This window comes from Pogoniulus pusillus, chromosome 1 (assembly GCF_015220805.1).
Source record: "Pogoniulus pusillus isolate bPogPus1 chromosome 1, bPogPus1.pri, whole genome shotgun sequence".
Taxonomy (NCBI): Eukaryota; Metazoa; Chordata; class Aves; order Piciformes; family Lybiidae; genus Pogoniulus; species Pogoniulus pusillus.
In genome coordinates, this window is record NC_087264.1 from 31,141,643 (window position 1) to 31,165,462 (window position 23,820).

The following is a 23,820-nucleotide window of genomic DNA, read 5'->3' on the forward strand; positions in this document are numbered from 1 at the left end:
ATTTGGAGCCAGAACTGATAAAAAGGAACACCAAAGACAGTTCAGATAAGGTATGCTGGTGAAAAGAGTTTCTGTTGCAGTGCAGCAGCACACAGCAATTGCAGCAGAACGTCCTGTGGCATAATCATCAATATTAAAAACACCTGCTTGTGCTTATCACTATCTTAGGCAGCAGATACATACAGAACATACAGCAGCAGATAGCCAAAGCTCTTGTTCATCTTACTTATATGGATTGCTTGATGCCATGCTTTTATGGTAGTGTTCAAGAAAATAAAGTCATAGATCTGTGTGAGACTGATTGCAGGGAAGAAGAGAACATGCTGCTGTTACAGACTTCACTGCACCACTGGGATCTGCTGCTGTCCCTGCTGCACTATGTGTCCTGCAAACACCAAGACACTACAGAGGCTGTGTCTTAAGAGAGCTTTGCTGGCATGAATGACATCTTAACTGCACTCCATGGTCCTATACTCACTGCTCATGCTCTCTGCTGTGTCAGGGACATAGGAGACAAATCCTCTCCCACATGTTCTCAGTTTGTCTCTGACTGCTTTGATCCCCATTTCCATTAACTGGGATAAACCAGTGGCAAATTATATCTTTGCACAGACATAACAGGCAAATGAATAGGACAAAAGTCACAACAGGGAGAAACTGTTGTCTGATTTGAGAGTAGTTTTCATACCAAAGCCAGAAAAGGCAGGAGTTAATTTATACTGGAGACTTGAGGTGCCCCTGACACAGTGTTTGTGGCTGGCTGCTGCACAGGTGTTGTGCATCAGTGAGTGGGAAGGGAAAGGCTGAGTGGTGAGCCCTGAAGTAGCCCAGCTGGCTAATGTGATTGCTGGGGTGGGCACGAGGGAGCAGAGCCTGATGGGTGCAGGTGTGGATGAGGTACTTAAAGGGAGAGGTTTTTGCCTTCTTTAGCAGTGAGGGCAGTCAGTACTTAGGAGAGGGGCTGGCTGAGTAAGCTGAACAGGACCTTAGTCCTGGGGAAGGAGGAAGCTTAGCTGCATCTGGAAGTTTCCAGTAACATCTTTGTCTTCTAAGGTCCTACTGTACAGCGCATGGTGAGTGGAAAAACTTCATTCTTTCACTTGGGCTGGAGGTGCCTTGCTCATCCCTTGTGTGCCCTGGGTTTGGAACGTTTGTTACGTGATTGTGGTAGGAGGGAGGTGGATTTGGGTGTGGAAGTAGAGGAATATGAGCTTAAGTAACTGAGTAGAGCCTAGCTTTTGAGGAAAGCCATGGGGCTCTTGTTCTGCTGTGCTGGAGCTGGGCTGCAGTGACTGCAGGCTGTGTGTCTTACACGTGCAGTTCAGATCGCACATGTAGTGATCTGGGAGCAGCCCTCTCACCTGGTACTGCCTGCAGGCACAACTTGGTCAGGCTCTGCTCTGCACCCTGCTGGGGCTCAGCACAGCTGAAGGCTGGCATTTGATTTTCTAGGCAGCCTTCTGGGGTGAGGAATCCCAGTCCTGGTTTAAACGTGGCCTTGGTGGGAGAAGGAAGGCAAACTACTTAATATGTATTTTTTTTAATGGGTAAGACTGTGGCCACAGGCTTTGGAGCCTGTTGCTGTCTGAAGGTGAAGCTGTGCATCGACAGGTGTGCAGCAAGCTGCTGGGAATTGGTACTTAAAATACAAGGAACATTTTTGGCTCTTTGTAGGAGCAACCTGAATCTCAGTGTTAATTGCTGATGGGTTTTTGTTTTAGGGTCTTTATCATGAGTCTTTTATCAGCTTGGTTTCCCAGGGGCAGCTGTATTTCCAGGACTCTCTGGTGCGATCTGCTGCCTGGGATGTTCCAGTGCAGTTGTGTAGTGGAGCAGAATGGCTGCCTCTGGAGAGGTGTTGGTTTGCTTCCTCCAAGGCTCTCCTCACTCAAGTATGCTTGTGCTAAGTGAAGGAAACAGAAACACTTCACAGCCTTGGGCAGGTCCACTTGTCATGAACCCTTGCAGCTGTGATCCACTAATAGAAGAGACTGCACAGGGAGGTGCACTGAATGGCATTGGAGCAGGGTGGTTCTTGCTTCAGAAGGGCACAGAGAGGTGAATGCACTGAAACCCTCATGGACTGTGCATCAGGAAAGATGAAGAGGGAAGCAGTCCAGGGGCAAGTCTGTGACCTCTGTGGGTCTGGGGGGTGGATGCCCAGTGACCTCTCACGTGCCACATGACCTGGAGCAGCCTGACCTGGCTTTTCTCTAACCAGTGCTCTGTTGGAATTGTCCCTTGCTTTCAGGTTTGCTGCCACTAGCTTGTCCCCTCCTCCATCAGAATCTACAAGAAGGCTGCAGAGGCTGCTGTGTCCCTGCATGTGGCCTGCTGTTGTGTGGTCCCTTCAGCATGCAGCCTGAAGGAACCTCCTGATGGAGGAGCAGGCCTAATACCCAGTGATGTTGCTGCTAAACAATCCTCCCCGTTTAACACTTTGCCCTTGTGTTTTCTGGCAGTTACATAGTTGCTCTGGACTATATTTTGGACTAGATGGTGCATGATCTTTTCCTTTTAGTTCGTTCTTTCCTGCTTAAAGGCATGAAGACAATCATAGCACCTCTTTAAGTCGAAGTGCAGGATGAGGCAGAGCTCTGCAACAGACCTGGCCAGGCTTCAGTGTCTGATGTATGTATAGATGCTCTCTCAACTTTTAGATCTAAGGTGAAAGTCCATCTCTCTCCTTTCCCCAAGAAATGCCCTCTGAGAACTTGTCATAATATGGTTGACACTTGCATTGTTTAGCAAGTGACACCCCAGGTTTAAAGGCAAAGAAGGTTCTTGCTGGGGTTCCCTGCTGCTCTGATCTGCAGGTGCTAGTGGGAGTCCCAACAGTGTGGGGACACAGCTGCTGGAATGCTTCCCTCACAAGGCCTGGCTGAGGCTTTAGGCTTTATCTTGCACACACAGGGCATACAGATGATGAGGCATAATGTTGTGCACACAGGCTTGGAGGTCAGCAAAATAATTCTTTGCTACTTCTTGATTTCAAGTTCATTCATAGTTGGCATTCAGATGTGAAATGTGTTTAACTGTGAGAGAGGAGCTTTATCTGTGATTTCATGATAGAAGCTTTAGCAAGTAATTTATACATTATGAATTGCTTGCTGGGTGTATCCTGAGCTTTCTTCCTTCCCCAAGTGTAGTGGGGTCAGGAAAGCTTACAGAGGCACCTAGACTCTGGCAGAGCCTGTTCAGAACTCTCAGTGAGACCTTGTCCAGGGCTGGGGCTGGGCCTGCAACTGAAGGGACAGATGCTTTTTGTTAACCTCTCTCCCTTCCCACAGGGAAAGAGAAAGGGATTAAAAGAGAGCCTTAGTCATTGGGAAAGAAAACTAAAACTGCTTTAATGAAAATAGCAACCAAATGAAATATATACAAACCCTGCTGATGGCAGTTATGTCACTGTCCCCGCTGATACTGTGGAAGAAGTTCCAGCCTAGACTCTACAGCAGACAGGAACTCATGGGTTGGGATCAAAGGCAGAGCAGATAGAGTCCTCCTCAGGCTGTGGCCACTGAGGAGGAGAGCTTTAGGCTTGTGATCCCTCACCTTTTTACCCAGTATAGCATATAGGGCATGGAAAGCCTTGCTGGTCAATTTCAGGTCACCTGAACTTTCAACAACTCCTTGCCTTTTGCATTCTGTACCCCTAGTGCAGTACACAAGACCTAGCAGCGACCTTGGCCTGCAGACCAGCCCTTGGTAACAACCCAGCAACAGAGTGGTGCCGCTGCTGGAGCCAGACGCCGTCTGGAGGGCTGCTGTCAGGGGCAGAAAGGGCAGGTACTGAGGCTGAGCCATATTGTGAAAGCACCAAGCAGAATCAGTTCTGTTCTAACTCAAACCAGGGCAGACGTCAACTCATAACACAATTAAGCCAACTCTTCCTCCTGGCCCAGAGCTATGGCAGTGCTCGCCCTGCTCTGCGCACGGAGGTGTCAGCCTTTGTGGATGCGGGGCTGAAGGTCTCACGCAGTGGAAAGTATTAGTGTGGTATTTCTAGCGACTTCCCTTTCGGCAGAGGCCGGGCAGCAGCCTGGAGTGCTGGTGAGTCCCAGGGAAGGCATGCATGGGAGCACGCCGCACGTCACGGGCGCTCCAGCCCTGCTTCTGCTTATAAGGACAGAGTTCCGGGGGAAATGGAGCACCCGCAGGAAAACATCCTCTGCTTGAGTCTTGGAGCAGTCACAGAGGACATCTGTACACTTTCCAGCAACTGGCCTACACGTTTCCCTGAAATATGGAGATTCCTTGGTTGTGCAGTCATGCCTTGGCTGATAGCAGGCTTCCTGTGCAATCTGTAAATCATCAGCACTCAGATAGCAAAAAGAAAAACCTAAAAGGATTATTTAAGTTCTCCCAAACAGGCATCTCCCTAGAGCATGGATGCATTGCTATACAATATTCCAGCTGGGGTGCTGGACTGGAACTGGTCAGGGACTGGCAAGAACAAAAGCAGAACTGTAATGGTTGGATGACTGCTTGTCACTTAGAAGTAGCAGCTGCACTTCCTTTCCCTTCACATCTATGCCTCGTTTTCCAAGGCACCGAGCTGGATCCATCTTACTGCAGTCTGATCACCTTAAAGGCCTTTTTTCCTAGAGCTGAGCTAATGAACTGATGACCTCTGCCTATCTCTCCATCTGTTCTCAGATGGACTTAATTGCTGGTCTTCATGCCAGGCTCAGAAGGGAAGACCAAACAATTGCTGACCTCTGCTCTTACTCCAAGGGCAAAACATGTCTGCTCAGAGATGAGAAATGCAAGGAGATGCCCCAGGGGAAGGCTGTTGTGGCTTGCTGAGCTGCCTCTAGAGAGGACTTCAGCCTGTGGTACTGGTATTCTAGAAGCTTTAATTGATTACGGGTTTACTCAATTAGAAAGTGTTAGTTGGAGTCCTTTACATTGAGGTGCTTTAGCTGGAGCCAGGCGAGTGGCCAAGCAGTGTGACAGGCTGCAGTGAGCTCTTAGCCACCCCAAACATTGCAGCAGTAAGTGCGCTGACAGAGGAGCTGCAGAAGCTCTCGCTTGGCGGTCTGAAGCTCTCAAGCCCGGTGCTCCCAGGGCCTGCTGGCGGTTGCTCTGGCCATAGCAGGGTCAGCAGGAGAGGCAGCTTGGAGGGGGCAGCCAGCGTTGGTGTGGGAGGGCTGGAGGTGTGCTCCTGTTCCGTGCCGCGGGACGAGCGGGCAGCAGGCTGCGGCTGCCCTGGGCAGAGCTCAGCTGCTGCTGCTGCGCGCAGCCCGGGGCCGCTCGCTGTGCCGGGTGACTGTCTGGCATGCGGTGTCAGGTCTGATTCAGAAAAGCACTTGGGGTGAAAAGGCTGTTCCAGTGCGAATCGGCGTGGGTGCTAGTTCAGGCAACGTCAGGCGTCGCTGCTTTGCTGACACAGAGCCCGACGTGTAGCCCTGGGCCTTGGTAACAGCAGTGACTAAAAGAAACATTCCCTCCTGGGCAGTCCGGCTGCTCGGTTTGACACTTGCACGAATGGTTTACGGTGAAACTTTGATGGGAAATTGTGCTTTTGAAACAGAACTCTTACCAAACACCCTAAAATAGAATTCAGTTGGTAAACTGAAGCTGGCTTCAGAGTTCACGTGGCCAAACGCACAGCAGCTGATGTGGCATAGCCTTAAGTAAATGTTTGGTCGCTTGAAGTTTTGAAACGGCGTTCTGTCTTGGCTTGAGCAATACACACTGCTACCGTAGGGTGAGGAGATGGTGAAGAGCGGCTTTGATCCTGGAAAGGACAATCTTTGTTCTGCACTGATCTTCCTAAGGTGTCTGTGCTTGAGAGGAGCAGCGCAGTGAACGGAACCAGCTGATTCCTTGTGGTTTGCATAGGGGTGGCTAATGTGGAGCTGCTTGATGAAGGGTTAATAGCAGTTTATTGAAGTAATACTGGTAGTGAAACACTGTGATAGATCAGCCCTTGGTGCGTGCAGCTTTCTTTAATAGGCTGTTCTTTAAGTGATAGGTAGGAGAATGGACTTGGAGCGTTCCGGGGGTGGATTATTGCAGCTGTGATTTTAAGGAAATAAACCCCAAAACCTCAAGAAATGGCTGTGCCTGAGGCTTAAATTGTATTGTGTAGACAGCATGAACTGCAGAAACCTTTGCTTAACAGAGAGAGAGACAAGGTAGTGAAGTATCACAAATGCTTTTCCCCCCTTGCTTCTGTTTATTGAGACTGCCTGGCATTGGTCCTAATGAGCAGGAGGAAGTTGCCATAGATGGTTTTAGCTGCTGCATATGCTGACTCATCTGTGCTGAATGCATCATGCCATGCCTTATCCATGTCACTGAGAGATGTATGTTTGGGATTCCTGACGTGTGAGTAATCACCAGGGAGCTCCTCCTGACTGAACATTGTTGCTGTGGAAAGGACATGTCCCAGTCACTGACTGCAGGACTGGAACTTCACCTCTGAATGACCACAGGATGACAAGTTGGGTAAAAATACTGGTCATTGCTGGGGAACTTTGCTGCTTGCTCTTGACCAGAAGAGTCCACTTCATGATGGAGTTTTCAGAGCCACTCTTTTCCGTTCGCTGCCTCCTTGTGTCAGGGCAGCTTAGTGCTAAGTAATACAACGAGTAAAGGCTTCAGTTAGCTTCTACTCTCGTGAGAGGAAATGCCAGCAGTGTGCACAGGACTCCAGGATCATCATCTGCCTTCATAAGGAAAAAGATCTGAGGGACTTTTTGAGGCTTCAGAAAGACCTGGTGTTGTAATATGGGTATTGAAGTGACTGATTTGGTCTGCAGCCAGTTGTATCTAATGGCCCTTTATACCATCACAGATGCTGTCTGCAGTCCCCTTCTCTGAAGTATCTCATGTGTTGCCTTACAGCACACAGCTCAGCTATGGGGAGCTTCCCCTACTGAGTATCCCAGTGGTGTTTGGTTTGGCATCATGACAAATGACACCTGAGGTGACCCTTGCCTTTAAGTGGCTGTTCTTGCTTTTGCTCCAGAACATGTTTTGGGTTAATCTGGTGACTAGTTTTCTGTTGGTGAGGTTTAGTGAAAAAACTTCTCAAGGTATAGGTGAATGTGAAAACTTACAGGAATTTTAGTAGACTAGACATCCTTTTTTATCACCTGGAAAGGCCAATTTCTTAACTGGGCAAGAGATGACTAAGCCCCCTCAGTCTTCTGTCTGTGACCTGTAGTAAACTGAAGCTGTGATAAATAGGTAAAGTTCTCTCCAATGCGCAGCTCCTCCTTGTTTCTTGTACCAAAGAGTACAGTCGCTGTTTCCCAGAAGAGAATTGTTCTTTGGTCCAGTTGTGAGCTGCATTATGATTCCCTTGCATTCTTTAAAGGAAAGAGAACAAAATAATCCAGGGAGCAGGTGATGAAGGAAGCTGATCAGAGGAGCAGTGTCCTGGCACAGGGGCTGAGACCTTGCAGCCCTTCTGTGGCTGTGCTTGGCATGGCTGGAGTCTGGCACGCAGATGGTTTGGCAGAGCTCTGTCAGTCATAGCCAGGAGGGTGTAGAAGGAAGGACAAAGCAGGATGGCAGACCAGACATCTGAAAGATGTCTGACACATACTCCCTCCACAGGAGACTGCCGGATGGCCTCTCGTGTGTCCTTACAAATAACTTGCTGCAGCATCACTTCAGGAAAAAGGGTTCTGAAACTCCGATCTTAACCCTCACTTGCTCCTTTCTTCTATGAGTTTAGCTCCTCTGTGCTCAGAGCTTTGGCTAGAGGGGATCTCAGTGCTCCTCTTGCAAGTGAGCCCAGCCTCTTGAAGGCAGTAATGAAAGTCATATTTGTTTGGTGGCAGCTGGCCTGGGCTGCCTTTAGTGCAAGTGTTTCTCACTTTGGTGTGTAAGCCTCAGTGACATCCAGGCTGTATGTTGCTGACTGTCTAAGGGGTCTGGGAAGCTGATAAAGTTTACGCTATTAGGAAACCACTGTGGTCTGGATTCGTATGTGCTCATAATGTTTGAAATGCATGTTTGAAAAGCATAAAACTACAAGAGGGAGGGTTCAGGTATCTGAAGAAGGTAGAAAGGTCTCTCTTGTACTGTATTGCATTTTGTACTTGGAGAAAAAGGTAATGCAGCTCTTTATGTTCACTGATAACCTCAAGCACCTTGCTGTGGCCAGCAGGAGGGTTCCTGCTTTAGTGCTTGATTGCGTTCCTGACAGCTGTGTAACCAAGACAGGATATTTAGAGGCTCCCTTCCAACCCATTCTATGGTGTTTGGTGTGCAGTTGTATTTTGAGGGAAGGACCAGTGCTGACCTTCCCACAGAGGTGATCTTTTCCCGTGTGACCTTGAGAATTTCAATTTCCAATAGCTATACCACAGTCAGACAATTCTATAGAATCACTGCATTTAATATTACACTATACCCAACAGCCAGAGAGGTTGTGGAGTCTCTTTCTCTGGAGGCATTCCAAACCCACCTGGATGTGTTCCTGGGTGCTCCTGCTCTGTCAGGGGAGCTGAACTGGATGATCTCTGGAGGTCCCTTCTACCCCTTACAATTCTGTGATATGAAATCTCCCTGACTGCATTGAAGAGCTGAGTCTGTAGTTTGGCAGGACACTGGAATGGTGTCCCATAGTGCTGAAATGGGATTTGTTTGAATTTCATCCTTTGGAAGGAGCCAAACATAGGTGTCTTTCAAAGGCACTTATCTTGCTACCTGTTAGGAGCAAGCACTTTGCCAGAATTATTAATACGTGAACATAAAGTTTGAGGAGTATCTGTGCAGGAGGTCCAGGCACTCTTGGAGGCAGACAAGGTGTTAGTGCTGTCAGATGAACATGTCTGCAAGCAGTGCCCAATTTACACAGCTTTGGAACTGTACCTGTGCTTCAAGATGTCCAGAGAATGTAAATTGTTCTGATTTCAGTGCCTGCAGTGGTTCTCTGCCAGCTTACACCATGGAACAACCTCCTTCAATTACCTGTCTGTAACTCACTCACTAGAAAAATAAAGACCTACAGAAGAAGGTGAAGGGAAACAAGTTAATGTAGATGCAATTTCTACTGTGTTTCTTCAGATGTAAGAGCGCTCATCAACTAACTGATCTTGGCTTGTGTTTGCTCAGTTCTGTGTAGCATGCAGAGTCTCTGTGGTGGCCAAGTGCTCCAGTGTCCCCCAGACCATGAGTGTCAGAGGTGCTCCAGCATTCTGAGGTGTCCATGGATGTAAAGCCACAACCTTCAGCAGTCTCTTTGGCTTTCCTTGAGCTCACTTCGCAACAATCTGCCTCAGGTGGATTGCTGGTTTTGTTCCTATGCTACAAATTGTCCACAGCACAGATGTTAACTGGTTAGCTCCAGGCCATGTATTAAAAGCCTAGCTGTGCTCACTTGCACTCTGACCAGTCCCTTTAAGGCAGTGTTTGCAGGATCACTCTTCAACTTTTGTAAGATGAATGTGATTTGAGCAAATTTTGCAGCAACTTTGCTACTCAGTGCCACTGCCCTGGCTTCCTAGAACTGTGAACCAGCACAGCCTGAGATCTTAGCTGGCGTTTCTCCTGCCTTTAGGCTGAGAAATGTGCCTTCGTGTTCATCATCACCTTGTGCCCTTGGCATGGCATCGAAGAGCTGACGGTGATGGGGTTGCTAAGTGCCTAGAAAACACAAAGGACTGGAGAGGTGTTTAGTGCACTCCAGGGGAAGGATACACACAGAATCTTGCGGGCTTGGGTTCCATGAGAGACTTAGGAATGTGTTGGTTTGTCAAACTAAATGTAAGCTAATAAGTGAGTGTCTTGCTGCTGCTGCTGTCACCCTGCTTGGCTTGACCCAGTGTGGAGCTTGTGATGTAAGAGGGGTTGGCATATTTTAGTGATGCAGTCACTCGGCAGCCTCGTGCCCTTGCGGGCTTTGGTCAAGGGCTGTGTGGAGTGTGGGTAACACCAGAACTTGCTGACCTACCCAGGACATTCTGTACTTTGACCACAAACTGCAAAAGCCCTTTCTCAGAGAAGGGTTTGAGCTGTTCAAGTAGCTATCAACACAGCTAAGTGTAGGATGGGTAATCCCTTCTCAAGCAACTGCATGTGTCCAGCTTTGAACCAGTGTGCTTGAAACAAGCATTGTGCTTGCAGAGTATATGGAAAGGCTTTTGACTTGAGATCCTCAAATGTTCAACAGACCTTTGCCCATCAATGCCATCTTTAAGCTTCTGGAGAGCTTCCTTACAGTGTGCTCCCCTGAATTTTTTGGCCTTGGAGATGTTGACTTCAGATGAGTGGGTGAAATGACAATGCATGTTGAAATGATGAGGACAATATTCTCTGTCCAGTCTTCAGGCCCCATGGTCTGTAAACCAAGTGGTGACATTGCAGCTGTCAAACTGGGTGGCCAAGAGCATAGGGTGCAGTCTGCTTTCTCTTACAGAAGTCCTAGACTTGCACCACCTAGAAGGACCTAATCCAGCAGGAAGCTTGGAAGTGGTTTGTGATACTTGCAGTGAGGCACTGGTGAAGGCTTGCTGTGCTGCTTTCTTCAAGTTTAAGTGTGCAGACAGCCTGTTTCTTTGCTGCAGTGGTTCCTTGCTTGGTTGTTTTAAACTGTGTGCTGCCTTGTTTCTGTAGGAGGTTTAGCAGCAGCTGTGGTTTAGCTGTGCTCCACCACTACAGAATGAATGCTGCCCTTTGGAGACCAATGCAAGAGCAGCAGTTCCTGGCTGCTCTCCAGCACAACCCCAAAAGAGATTTTGAGAAGCTCTTGCTGCTATCAGCTAGACTGTCTTGAGCTGTTTCACCCCCAGCTGCTGAGGGTAAATACAGAAAACAGTCCAGATAACTACAGAGTGCAAAGACAGTTTGAGCAAACTAGCTTGGGAGAGGTAAGAAGGAGCTCAAACTTTCCATTCCAACATAGTCTCTTGAACGAAGGAGAACGAAATGTTTTGGTTTTTTTGTCTTGTTTCTGCTCTAGTTTCCTCCTTTCCAGGAATGCCCTGTACTGCAGAATCCTACAGGAAAAAAGACATCATCTGCTTTTTTTAGAGAATTTGGGCAAGTCAGTTTGGAAAGTTTTAAATATTTGAAAAGTAGGATGCCATTAATATTCTAGAAGTCATTCCATACTGACGGGTCTCTGAATACTGCAGTTTCACTTAAACATGCTGAAGAAATGTTTTGTTTATCATAAAAATGAGGACTTCTAGGCTTTTAAGAGCTGATTTGTAATGAAAATGTACATCAGTCTGATGAATGGCAGAAACCTTGAGAGAGGCTTTGCCTAAATTACTGATGAGGAAAAGAGATCCAAAACCTTTTACAGAGGTTGCTGTAGGAAGGTGGACCTGTTGAACTTGCTGTTTCCTAGGTCTAGGAAATTCTAATGACTGCCTGCTGCAAGCGATAGAAACTGCTTGAAATACTTTACTGATGGAGACTTTGCTATCTGCTGTGGTGATTTTTGAGCTGCAGAAGAGGATCTGTCAGGTTTAAACAGGGCTTCCAATCCATGTAAAATGGCTTCAGAATACAACCATGCACTTCTAACAACCAGCAAACTCCCATTCACTGCTCGTAAATGGTGATGGACACATTTGTCACTGCCATCCTTCCTCATGTACTGTGCTGAATTATCCAGATTTTAGACTGTTCTCCATTCCTGTGCTTCAGTTGCCTTGTGCCAGTAGTGTTCTTTGAAATGGGAACTGCTCTCTTATCACTTTGGCTTTGACAGGTGACCTTTTCCCACTGTATTTTGAATCAAGTTAGCGGCTGGAGTGACTGTCTGCAGTTAACATTACCTTCAGTGTATGATCATTGGAAATATGGGTATAAACTCTGCAGCATTTTCAGCTACAGCTATGCATGTCTGGAACTGCTTATGAATTACCTTGACCTCAGTTCCTAGAGCATTTTCCTTAATCTCTTAGATTTACTTCTAGTGACTTCTTTCCCAAGCAGCCCTTAGCTTTGGTGACCCCTTGCAGAACTCTTAGACTAGGGGGAGGGTTAGTGTTCTGGTGAAGCCAAAAGCCACAGTGAAAGTCTAGCACATAGGCTGAAGCTCAGGTTGTGGGCACCATGAGCCACCATCCAGTGCAGACTCTAAAATGGTGTGACAGAGGAACATGTAAGTAGAGGTGAGCAATGGCAAGAGTGGGGGGCAAGTGTTGCAAGGCAAAATAAAACTGGGTTATGGCAAGAAATGAACATGTTAGGGTGCATCTGGCAGCAGGGAATACAAGAAAGTTCTCCAGAGATGATGAAAGCTGGAGCTGTTGGTATGAACTGGTACAGGTCCTGTGACCTGACGAAAGTTAGCACCATAGCAGCTGGTGCCCTAAACAAGCACACTACAGTATGCTAACAGCATCAGCAGAAGCTGCCAAAGCTACATCTTAGTGGCTTTCCCTCTTGACTTCTCTTTCTCTTCCTTCAAAATGCTAGGGGCTGAACTGTACTGAAGAGAAAAGCTGAGTTTAATATGTAATTCCAGCACTGTCTACAGACTAACCTTCCTGACAGCCAAATAGCAGTCAGTAGCTAAAATAGCACTGAGACCCCTGCTCTCCTTATTGAGAATACTGGAGGATAAGGTAGGAAGTGTAGTGTGTGCACATCAAACCACTGGGATGAGAAAGAGCTGCAGTGCTACATATGCATGGGATAGCTCCAAAGAGCAATTCAGACATCTGCAGAAATGGAGGCAGCCCTTGGCTTTGAGAGCTGTCAGCTCTGACTGATAGAGTTGCAAGATAGGCAACCACTTACTTGGGAGCTCCATCATGCCCTGATGCATCTGGCACACAACTGGGCTTGTGCTCCTGGCTGCATTTCAGGGTGAAGAGATCAGTGATGAATCAAGGCAAACAGCACTTCCTTCTTGTCCTGGCCAGGTGACAAATGGAATGGGCCATGCATGTCACAGGTCTGCTGGCTGCTCTGAAGACACTGCAGAAACTGAAAGCAGTCAAGTCACCAAAACTGCTTCTCCCACTCCAAAGATATTTTTGTTACCTCTTAGAGTGTAATGAGTGTCTGCTTTAATATTCTTCACTGCCTGCAATCAGTGCTCAGGGGCTTTAAGCAGCTATTTCTACATCCTGAACCAAGCAGGGCAGCTGACAGCAGTAGTACCTGCAGAGCTTGCCGTGGGGGGGCTAACAGCAGTAGTAACTGAGGAGCCCAACATATGCTTTTGTTGACAACTAGACAACTTGGTAGCCCAGACCTCTGTCCCAGGGAGCCTGAGCACCAGGGCTTTGCTCACTGGTATTTGTCAAGAACCTGTATGACAACCCCCATGTCACTAGTAAATATAAAGTACTTCTAAAGAGTAATTTCAGATGCTTTTAGAGAAGTCAAAGCTCAAAAATGGCAGTCATCTGTTTTTGTGGCCAACCTTTTAGCTATTTATTGAATTCAGTATCACCATTTAGTTGCTTGTGACTTCTAGTGGACTATTTTTGTTAGAAAACATGAGCCAAAAAATTCCAAGGCCACCTAAGATGAGGAGTAGGAAGCAAAAGAAAAAGGAATGAAGCAGTAGATGCTTTGGAGTATTTGATTTCAGGTATTGGACTCACCTGCTCTAGAAATTATTCAGCTATAGTATTCTTCATGGTTTATTTTCCTCCTCCTGTGAAAGCACTGACATCAAAATACCAATCCAAATGATCCCACAGCCCCTGCAGAAGGATTTTTTTTTTCCTGGAAAAAGGCATTCTCTGATGTGTCTGCTGCAGGTGACTCCTCTCCTGCACCCCAAAGGTTGTGTCAAAGACTCCGTTGTGGAGGAGACAGCAAGTAATGCTATGAGGCATTCCTGCTCTCCTGCTTTGCAGCCGCAGCAAACAAGCGCTGGCTTGGCTCAGAGCGTGGGCACAAGGGAGCCCTTCCCGCAAAGGCTGTGCAGCTTCAGACACAGCAAATGTGTAGTCTCTGCCCTGCACTCTTTGCTCAGGAGCAGGGAGTCTCCTCGTAACTCTGTGTCCAAAGGGTTCTTTGTGTTTGAGTCTCCCTGAGGTCCCTGCTCAGTGAAATCACAGATTGTCAGGGCATGGAAGGGACCTCCAAAGCTCATCCAGTTCAGGCCCCCTGCCCCAGCAGGATCACCTCTACCAGATCACACAGGAACGTGTCCAGGCAGGTTTTGAATATCTCCAGAGACGGAAACTCCACAACCCCCCTGGGCAGCCTGTTCCAGTGTTCTGTCAGCCTTACAGTGGGAAAAAACCCTTCTCATATTTACATGAAACTTCCTGTGCCTCAGCTTCCACCCATTGCCCCTTGTCCTGTCATCAGGCATCGCCCAGCAGAGCCTGGCTCCAGCCTCCTGGCACTCACCCTTTACATATTTGAGAGGTGACCTCATCAATGTTCATAGTCTCCTCTTCTCCAAGCTAAAGAGCTTAGCTCCCTCAGCTTCTCATCATAAGAGAGATGTTTCATTCCTTTAATCATCTTTGTGGCTCTCTGCTGGACTCAAGCACTTCTGTGTCCCTTTTGAGCTAGGTGGGCCAGAACTGGACACAATACTCCAGATGTAGTCTCACCAGGGCAGAGTAGAGGGACAGGAGAACCCCTCTCAACCTACTAACCACAGCCCTTTTAATACACCCCAGAATGGCATTGGCCCTCCTGGCCACAAGTGTGCAAATGGGAAGGTTTAGAAGCTCCAGCTTTGTGTGCCTTAAGTGTTGGGTCAGGCTAAGACATGATTTGCCCAGTCTGATCTTAAGCTGCCTGTGGAACACCCAGAACAGTGCATCTGCAGTCCTGACACAGCCCTGAAGGGGTCTGACTGCACGAAGAGTGCTGCACAGGCTCCATGTGCTGACTCACAGCACACACTGCCCAAATGTCTGGGGCCTATTCTGCAAGAAAAAAATGCAAAGCATTTTCCTGTTAGAGGTCCAAAGGAACATTTCACAATAAAAATACTTTTTTTCAAACCAGCTCACACTGGCATTTTTAATGTGGCTCTGAGCTGATGATTAAGAGCCTAATCCCGCTCTTACTGAAGTAAAGGAGTCTTTGAGCATCTTGAACAGCAATAGATACAGCTTCAACTGCAGAAGGCTGGGGTGGAGTATCCTGGGACAAGGACTTGTGTGCTTTAGTTCTCTGCATCCTCCTCGCATTATGCTTCAGATCAGTTCTCCTTGCTTGCCATTTGTCCAAGAATCCCTTGAGTATTGGTTCTTTTCTCTTTGCTGCTTTCATTCTTAAGTAGGATTTCAAATTATGAGGAGATTATGGAAAACCCAAAGTAGGAATCTAAAGTTTGGTACCTTTATCCACGTGTAAATTACGCAAGAGCAGAGTGCCCTGGTTTTCTGTAGTGGTAGCACTGCAGAAAGCAACTGAAATTATGGGGAGAAATGAGGATTTGACCCAATGGAAAAAAGCTGCTCATGTAGGCATCCCAGCCACTGGTATGCTTGGGTGAGGCTTCTTCAAACCCCTGGAAAGGAAGGGGTAAGGTGGAGTAACAGAAGAGCAATTCTGATGTTGGTGGGGGCTTATCACAGTCCTCCACTTCTGAACTAGTCCAGTCAGTAGACCCAGGGCTCCATCACTATGTTCCTCATGCTCTAAGCTCATCAGAGTTTGGGCACTCCAGTGCTCAGAGCTCACATTGTCTAATGCTGTGGATTTAAGGGGGAGCATAAACAAGCTACCTTCTCTGCAACTAAGTGCAAGAGGTCTGGTGTCTGTGAGACTGTCACAGATGTCTTTTCCCTCAGGTAACCACCTAGGTGCTGTAGCAAATAATGTTCTTGTGTTCCATCCCAAGTAGTCTGCCTTTATCTTCATTAAATGGTGACATTTCTATCAAAACAGAGATTCTGTCCTGCATCTTCTCGTAAGAAGGGTCCATGCATTTGCAGAGTTGAAGTGTCAGACCTAAAACCCCTGTGTAGGTGGATGTGAGCCTTTATGGACTTAGAATTCCTAGTCAGATGTTTGCAGTCCATTGTTCTGGAGTGTATTTTTCTGGTCATGTAGTCTCTCTTCCTATTTCTGTGGCCATATGTTCATGAGCCAGGTCCGTTGAAGTACCCATGGAATTACAGACAAGTGTTTTCCAAGCTGCCACCATTCAAAGAGCAGCATTGAAATCATCAGGGCTCTGCTCAGGGCCTTCATACTGCAAAGACAGGCAGTCCTGTGAAAGTGAAACCCCTGTCAGTAGGTGGTTTTATGTTGACTTTTCAGAGGCAGCAATCTTTTTAACCCTCAAATTGTACCAAGTCTGAGACAAAATTGCTGCAGTCTCCCCCCAAAAACACTTCCAAGCACACTGGGCTCCAGCATCCTAGCAGTTCTGCAAGCTCCTGGCAAGAGCTTTGTGCCTTTGTTTTTGCTTGGGGCTGTTCTATTTATTTTTAATGTATTTTTTCTTTAGGCAGATGCACAGAGCTGTGGGTGTGTTTTTTTTTGACTTGGCAACCCCAATGAGCTGAGGACATTTGCTTCAGCTCTGTGCAGTAGGTAAAAGAATGTATTGCTTAAGTGTCTTGGGAATTGATACACAAATCTGGTTTTATCTTCATGTCCTTTATCCAATTCCAGAAAAAAGACAAATGTAGGAAGCTGTGCCCAAGGCTGATCAGGAGATACCCCCAGCAGCTGCTGTTACTTCTCCAGAAGCAGTTAGTTGAAGACAATATCATCTAGACAAAAAAAAAGGCACTTTGCTTTTTCTTTAAACAAAAGTAACTTCTCAAGAGTTAGAAAATATGAGGTGTGACAAAAAGTACTGAAAGCCAAAGGATTCTGAGCTAAGGGAACTGAAGCAGAGAGCCTGACTCAGTTCACACTGGCAGAAGTACCCAAGTTGGAGAGGCGAAATTCATTCAGGCAGAGTAGGCAGAGCTTTTCTTTGCACTTCAGGCTGTCTTTTTTGTTTGCTTTGATAACCCTGAGCTCCAGAGCTTATGGTCTTTTGAGATCAGGGCTTATGACTAAAAGGAGCTGGTTCACTTAGAATTAGCTGCAGCAGTAAGAGTTCGTTTCAGTGATTCTAAAGGCTGATTAATTTGGCCTCTGATTGTTCATGTGCAGTGTCAAGTGTTGCAGATGTCTCCAGCAGCCATCCCCTATGCTGTTTCTAGGTGCTATATAATAAGATTCTTGCATTTTGCAAGGTGCCCCTAAATAGTCAAGAAATTCTGTTATTTTTGCTCAACTCTATAAAGATAGGGAGGTAAAAAGGGGTCGTGGATGGGGGTATCTTTAAAATGCACCTTTTGTTTATTCTATAATTGTGTTAAAGAGTAAAAAGCCTCTGTAGCTGGAAAATATTTAGTCTGTAGTGGTAGTGACTTGGTTAGCTTCTGGCTGAAGCTGCTGTATGTAACGTAGAGAATTCAGCTTCTCCTGGCTCCTGCCAGTGTCCTTTATCTGGGTTCCTGCTCTGCAGAGTTTCTAGGGCTGACCTACCAAAGGCTCCACAATCATTGCAGGCTGTGCTAGAGAATGCTCTTTAGACCCAGATGTTTTTAAGACAGAGTTGCTACATCTTGCTTTTCTACAATGCAATTACAACTTCAATAGCAGTAGAAGTGCTGTGGCTGTTTTGGTTTGGTTTTGTTTGCTTGGTCAGTTTGATTTTTGTTTGGTGTTTAATTTGGGTTTGTTTTGTTTAGTTTGTTTCCAACCTAGGGGTGCCGTCCCTGTGGAGTTGACTCGGGTTATGACCCAGATTTTCCCTCTAGCATTAGCTGTGTCCTTATGCAACCACTCCTGAGTATAATGCTGGGTCTCACAAGAGCAGGGTGGGCAGGAAGTGGTATTAATTGGTCAGGCTGTAAGTTCACATGGGAGCCTTTTGTCAGCAGAAATTGCACCATGCAGCGTACCTCCAATGGAATTCTGCGGAAGGGCTTCTCTCACCTAGTTTACAGCAGTAGTTAAGAGTCATCTTTGCAGGGAGGAAATGTCCTTACATTTGGCCTAACCAGCTGGACTTGGGGTGTGTCTGGTCCTTAGTATCTTCAAGAATGGAGATTTCAGTTTGTGGCCATTGCTTCAAGTCCTTGCACTGCGGCTCTGTCCCCTTTCCTCCTATCACCAGGTGTCTGCACATACTGATACCCTTCCCTTCCAGGTTGAGCAGTCCCAGCACTCTCAACTGCTTGTTGTGTGGGAGATGATGTGAGAGACACCCCACTTCGCTGGTGAGCTTGGTGATGTGAGACACTCCAGTTCATTGGCAAGCTTGCACTCCAGCACCCTCTTACACTGGACTTGACAGTGCTCATGAGGACTCAGCAGTACTGTCTGGAGGGGCAGGATCATGCTGCAGATGCTGTTCCTTGGCTGTAAGACCATGCTGCTGACTCCTGTCTGAAAAGGGTTGAAGGTGAGAAAGCATTTCGCACACTGCTACCAATTTGGTAGCAGTTTGAAAGCCTTGCTGAAGAGCAAAGGGACATTCCCAGAAACCCCCCTAAACCTGCTAGAATTTCAGGTGCATTTGTGTGTGACTAATGTGTGCTGTAACAGTTATCTGTCTGAGTCCAGCAATGCATCATCAGGGAGTCTTCCACACTGATCACAGTCACGGAATGGCTCGGGCTGGAAGTGAGCTCAGAGCTCATCTGCTCCAGCCTCCCCACCATGGGCAGGGACACTTCTCAACTAGACTCAGCTGCTCAAGGCCTAATCCAGCCTGGCCTTCAACACCCCCAGGCAGGAGGCAGCCACAGCCTCCCTGGGCAGCCTGTTCCAGAGTCTCACTATCTCACACTGAAGGACTTCTTCCTCAGCTCCAGTCTAACCCTGGTCTGCTTCAGCTTCAGAACACTTGTCCTGTCTCTAGATGCCCTGATGAAAAGTCCCCCTGCAGCCTTCCTGCAGGATCCCTTCAGCTGTTGGCAGGCAGCTCTGAGGTCCCCCTGGAGCCTTTTCTTCTCCAAGCTGACCACCCCTAGCTGCTTCAGCCTGTCTTCACAGCAGAGGTGCTCCAGCCTTTGGGTCACCTTTGTGGCATCTGTCACTGTCCCTTGTTTTGCCTTTCCTCTTTTCAGATGAGGCCAGAAACAGGCATGGTCCTGTGCTTGCCATGGTCACAGCTGTTTGGCAGCAAGTGCTATAGAGCCAGGATTTGTGCTGGGTTTCATGCCAGTCTGCTTCTCCACTATTTCAATAGTGTTAACAGGTGTGTCTTTTTTCCTTTCCGCCATGTTGCTCAGTTTTTAATCTGCAGTCACCACCAGGTCCGTGTCCTAACTCAGAGGTGTAGCTGTGCAAAGCAACTTTTAATAGCATTTTCCCTCCTCCTGCTGCTTGGACTCCATCTTTTTCTGAAAAACTCTGTCAAAGTCCTGCTTCAGCCTAGTGCCAGGATTTAACCTTTCTGCTGAAACTCTGCATTTTAAAGGCTTTCTAATTAAATGTGTTGTAAGTTTTAACCTGAGACACAGTGAGCAGGATTATCAGTGTCTAATGCATCCTCCTGCATGGATATTCTTTAAGTCTCTGGAGGGTGCTTTGCTTTTAGCTGTGTATTGGGTTTCACTCACTAATACCATGGAAGGGCATATCTTGAATAATTTTTTTGTGATGCTCTCTGGTTTATAACTTTTAATGTTTAAATCCTCTAACTGACAGAGTGGTAACTCTTCCACCCTTTTTAACCAGTCACTCCATGTGTAAAAATCCTAGATTTAGACCCATCCTGTCCCTGCCACTTTGTCTTGGGAGGAAAACTCCTCAGCTTGGAGGACTCAGGTTCTTGTGGCCTGCTTAAAGCTAGCTGAAATTCATAATTTATTGAGCCCTGAATCTGGAGGTCTTAGTGCTGCTTCTGCAACAATTTAAGAGCAGCCAGTCTATCCCATGGGCTGCAGTCTGTAATAAAATGTTTATCTTGCTAATTTTGTTTGGGTTTTTGTAATTAGGATTTGGCTGATGTTCAGCTTGTTTTTCGGAGTGCTTTGCAAGAAATGGGAGCAAACATTTCTCATTGCTTTAATTCTCTGTATTAAGCATGTTCCTCCTAGCTCATTTTCTTTCTTCTTTCATTGCACCACCTCCTATGCTGTGTGTTATGCCATTGTTACAGCATTTTCAGTCCACTTTTCATCTCTGTGGACTGAAGGTCTAACATTGAGCTTTGTGTGTCTTAGAGGATAAAGTATTTAACCAGAAGTCCTTGGTGGTAGCTTAGGCATTCCTTGTTGCCAGGCTCCTCATGTGGAGACATCATTCTGCCCAGGACTCCAAACCTGATCTGTGTTTGGTCAATCTGGGATAACTCTAAGTAATTCCCTTCTAGTATGTAAGGAGTAACCCTACGAGGTATTTGCTGCTCCCTCACTAAAGGTTTTAGCTGAGGTTGTGCAATGTCCGCTTGGCAAAACCCATTTTTGCATTTCTCTTGATCCGTAATCTTTCTCTTTTCCTCATGGTGTTGTCATAGAGCTTTCAGTTCCCTGATCTGTTAAAAAGTGGTTTAAAGCCTGTTCATTTACCCTAGTTTTATTTTCTTTGTCCTTTTAAAGGCAGGCATAAATTTCATAAGTGTGGCATCTTTTTTGTACCTTGAGATCCCAGGTCTGTAGCTGAATTGCAGGTGTGAAGTGTGGCAGAGCATATATCCCTGGCTTGTTCTCCAGCTAGGCAAATGCACTGGCTATCCCTCTCTCTATGCCTGCAGTAAGTATCATAGCATCACCAAGGTTGGAAGAGACCTCATAGATCAAGTCCAACCCTTTACCACAGAGCTCAAGGCTAGACCATGGCACCAAGTGCCACGTCCAATCCTGCCTTGAACAGCCCCAGGGATGGCGACTCCACCACCTCCCCGGGCAGCCCATTCCAGTGTCCAATGACTCTCTCAGTGAAAAACTTTCTCCTCACCTCCAGCCTAAATCTCCCCTGGCGCAGCCTGAGGCTGTGTCCTCTTGTTCTGGTGCTGGCCACCTGAGAGAAGAGAGCAACCTCCTCCTGGCCACAACCACCCCTCAGGTAGTTGTAGACAGCAATAAGGTCACCCCTGAGCCTCCTCTTCTCCAGGCTAACCAATCCCAGCTCCCTCAGCCTCTCCTCGTAGGGCTTGTGCTCAAGGCCTCTCCCCAGCCTCGTTGCCCTCTCAAGCATCTCAATGTCCCTCCTAAACTGGGGGGTCCAGAACTGTGATGTAGTGTTGTCAACAAGACAGGACTAAGCTTAGAACCTCAGGGGATTAAGCAAGGAACTGCAAACTGCTGAAGTAATTCAGTAAAATCTCTTGAGTAGCTGCCATGTCCTCTGGTACTTCAGGTTGTGGAAGAGGCTTCTTGTTTACACCACTGCTACCAAGGTTTGTTTCTTAATGAGCTGCAGCTCCTGGATTAAAAATAGCCTTAGTGAAACTAAAGTGACTTTGTTTTCACTTGACGTGGTTGTTGTGATTTTCTAACAGGAAGAAACTCCTCTGCCCGGGATCTTAGTTTGCTTTTGCTCAGTGTGGGAAGCCAGAGCCTTGCTTTTGTTTGCACTTCTTAATGTCTTCGTGTCACTCTAGTGGTGTTTCAGAGTGCGCACAGAAGAAAGGCTTCTGGAAATGATGAAGAACATGAATGCTATACAAACCAAGAAATACTATGTTGTGCCTGTTTTGTGAGATGATATGGAAACAAAGGAAGTGCTGCTGGAGGCAATAATTCACCTGAGTCAATAAGCATGCCTTCACCTAACTAGGAAGAGCAGCAGTGAAATTAAGGACTCTCATACAATACTTCACTTTCATCCTTGCCAGGGCACTGGAACGTTCACCCTGCCAAAAAAGCCCAAGCTCTTGGAGTGTCTCTGGAGATGGATGCCCAAGCCTAAGGAGGCAGACCAAAAAACCTGAAGGATGAGTTACCCAAACTACATCCCCCCCACCCCAAGCTGTTCTGTTTGAAACCTAAAGATTTCCTCCCTGTCTGAGGACTAGATTATTTTCCTGTGAGCTTAGGCTCTCGTTTTTGCTCTGACAAAACAGCATCACAGATCTCCAGCCTGCAAGGCTCAGTGTTGCTGAGTGGTGACGTCAGCCCTGGGTTATTTTCTGAAAGAAATTTTGCGTTTAGGGGGAAAGCAGAAAGCATTTTTGTAGCATGCTGATGTTTGGAAAACAGTGGTTGTTTAGAATTGCTCAGAGAACTGGAATGTCAGAAGTAGTTGGAGAGAAAATGGATTTGCTGGCAGCAGGCAGAGTGGTCAAAGCTCGGTGTTCTTTCTGAGTGGCTTTGTGATCTGCCTTCTACCTGGCACTAGCACACCTGTGGGTATGGTTAATGTGCACCAACATCGCCACAGGCTGTAGACTTTCAAGTGTACACTTGAGATGTCCCCAGTCAGAGCCAGCACCACCTGTTACACTGTTGTAGCGTTACAAGTTGGTGTGGTAAAGACTTGAGCTGTTTGGCTGACAGGAGCTTGGATGTGTCAGGAAAGCTGCTTGCAGAGTGCTGTTGCAGCTGCTTGTGCGCGGCTCGAGGCGTGGGGCTTGCAGTGAACCATGGATGAGATGGCTCTGCTTTAAAGGACAATGGAAGTTCCAGCCTGCAGGATTCTTGGTGGGGCTTCAGTCAATGATCTGATTGGAAATAGATTAATTCCATGAACCTAAATGTGGAAATGGGAGGAACAATGCTGATGGCAGCCAGATTGTGAAACCTGACCACAATTGCATAAGGGCAGCACTGGACAAGCGTCAGTAGTTTGTCACTTTCAAGTCCAAGCAAATCCTCAACTGTTTCAGCAAAATTTGTGGGCTTGTTGGTAAAGAGAGAGGATTGCAATACTTTGCTCTCTGGTAAAACACTCAGCTGGTGTCTTCAATTAGGTAACTCAAATGGTGTTTTGTGTAAGGAGTGAGACTGATGAAGAAAGTCTTTGCTGCTTGATATTAGATGTGAAAAAATCTGTCGCACGCTAAAATGGGAAGTAGCTGAGTTTTAACCTGGTTCTGATCTGATTTACAGATCCAAGCTTTTGTTGAGGATTTATAACTTTTTAGCAGAATCATATCTGCTTAATGTTTTTACAAGATTAACAAAAAGGTAGCTTCTTACTGCTCATCCTTTAAGTTTGAATCTCAGGCTCAAAGCAGTACATGGGAAATGTGATGATATCCTTGAGGAAACAGGAGCAAGTTAAGTTTTACATTGACTATTGAAAACTGACAAGAACTCCTTCTGAGGTTGCTCTGCTGTGCTAAGCAGCCCCTGCTTCACTAGAGATGGATGGATGTTGAACACTGTTGCTGTGGGGGTACTCAGCTCTTGTTTGCTAACCTGCAAACCCCTTCAGTGTGTCAGCTTCTTTGCCAGTGCCTTCCTTGCACAGCTGCTGTGCTCAGACAAACAGGATGCTGCTGTGGAGCAGTAGCCAGGTTGACAGTGCTCAACATGAGCCAGCAGTGTGCCCAGGTGGCCAAGAAGGCCAATGGCATCTTGGCCTCTATCGGGAATAGTGTGGCCAGCAGGACTAGGGAGGTCATTCTGCCCCTGACTCACCACTGGTTAGGCCACACCTTGAGTGATGTGTCCAGTTCTGGGCTCCTCAATTCAAGAAAGATGTTGAGGTGCTTGAATGTGTCTAGAGAAGGGCACAGAAGCAGGTGAGGGGGCTGCAGCACAGCCCTGTGAGGAGAGGCTGAGGCAGCTGGGGTTGTTCAACTTGGAGAAGAGGAGCTCAGAGGAGACCTCATTGCTCTCTACAAGTACCTGAAAGGAGATTGTAGCCAGGCAGGGGTTGGTCTCTTCTCCCAGGCACCCAGCGACAGAACAAAAGGACACAGTCTCAAGCTGCACCAGGGCAGGTTTAGGCTGGACATTATAAAGAAATTCTTCACAGAAAGACAGTCTGGTGTTGGAATGGGCTGCCCAG

The 23,820-nt window shown here is 47.0% G+C and overlaps 1 long non-coding RNA gene across 2 annotated transcripts in view; it reads left to right on the plus strand.

The window, feature by feature from the left end:
- Positions 1–942: 942 nt before the first annotated feature.
- LOC135177521 (uncharacterized) overlaps positions 943–23,820 on the plus strand; it is a 140,683-nt gene continuing 117,805 nt past the window's right edge. For both annotated transcript variants that reach the window (XR_010303087.1, XR_010303086.1), the window contains exon 1: positions 943–1,073. This is a non-coding gene — a long non-coding RNA (uncharacterized LOC135177521). The remainder of the gene's footprint in view (positions 1,074–23,820) is intronic.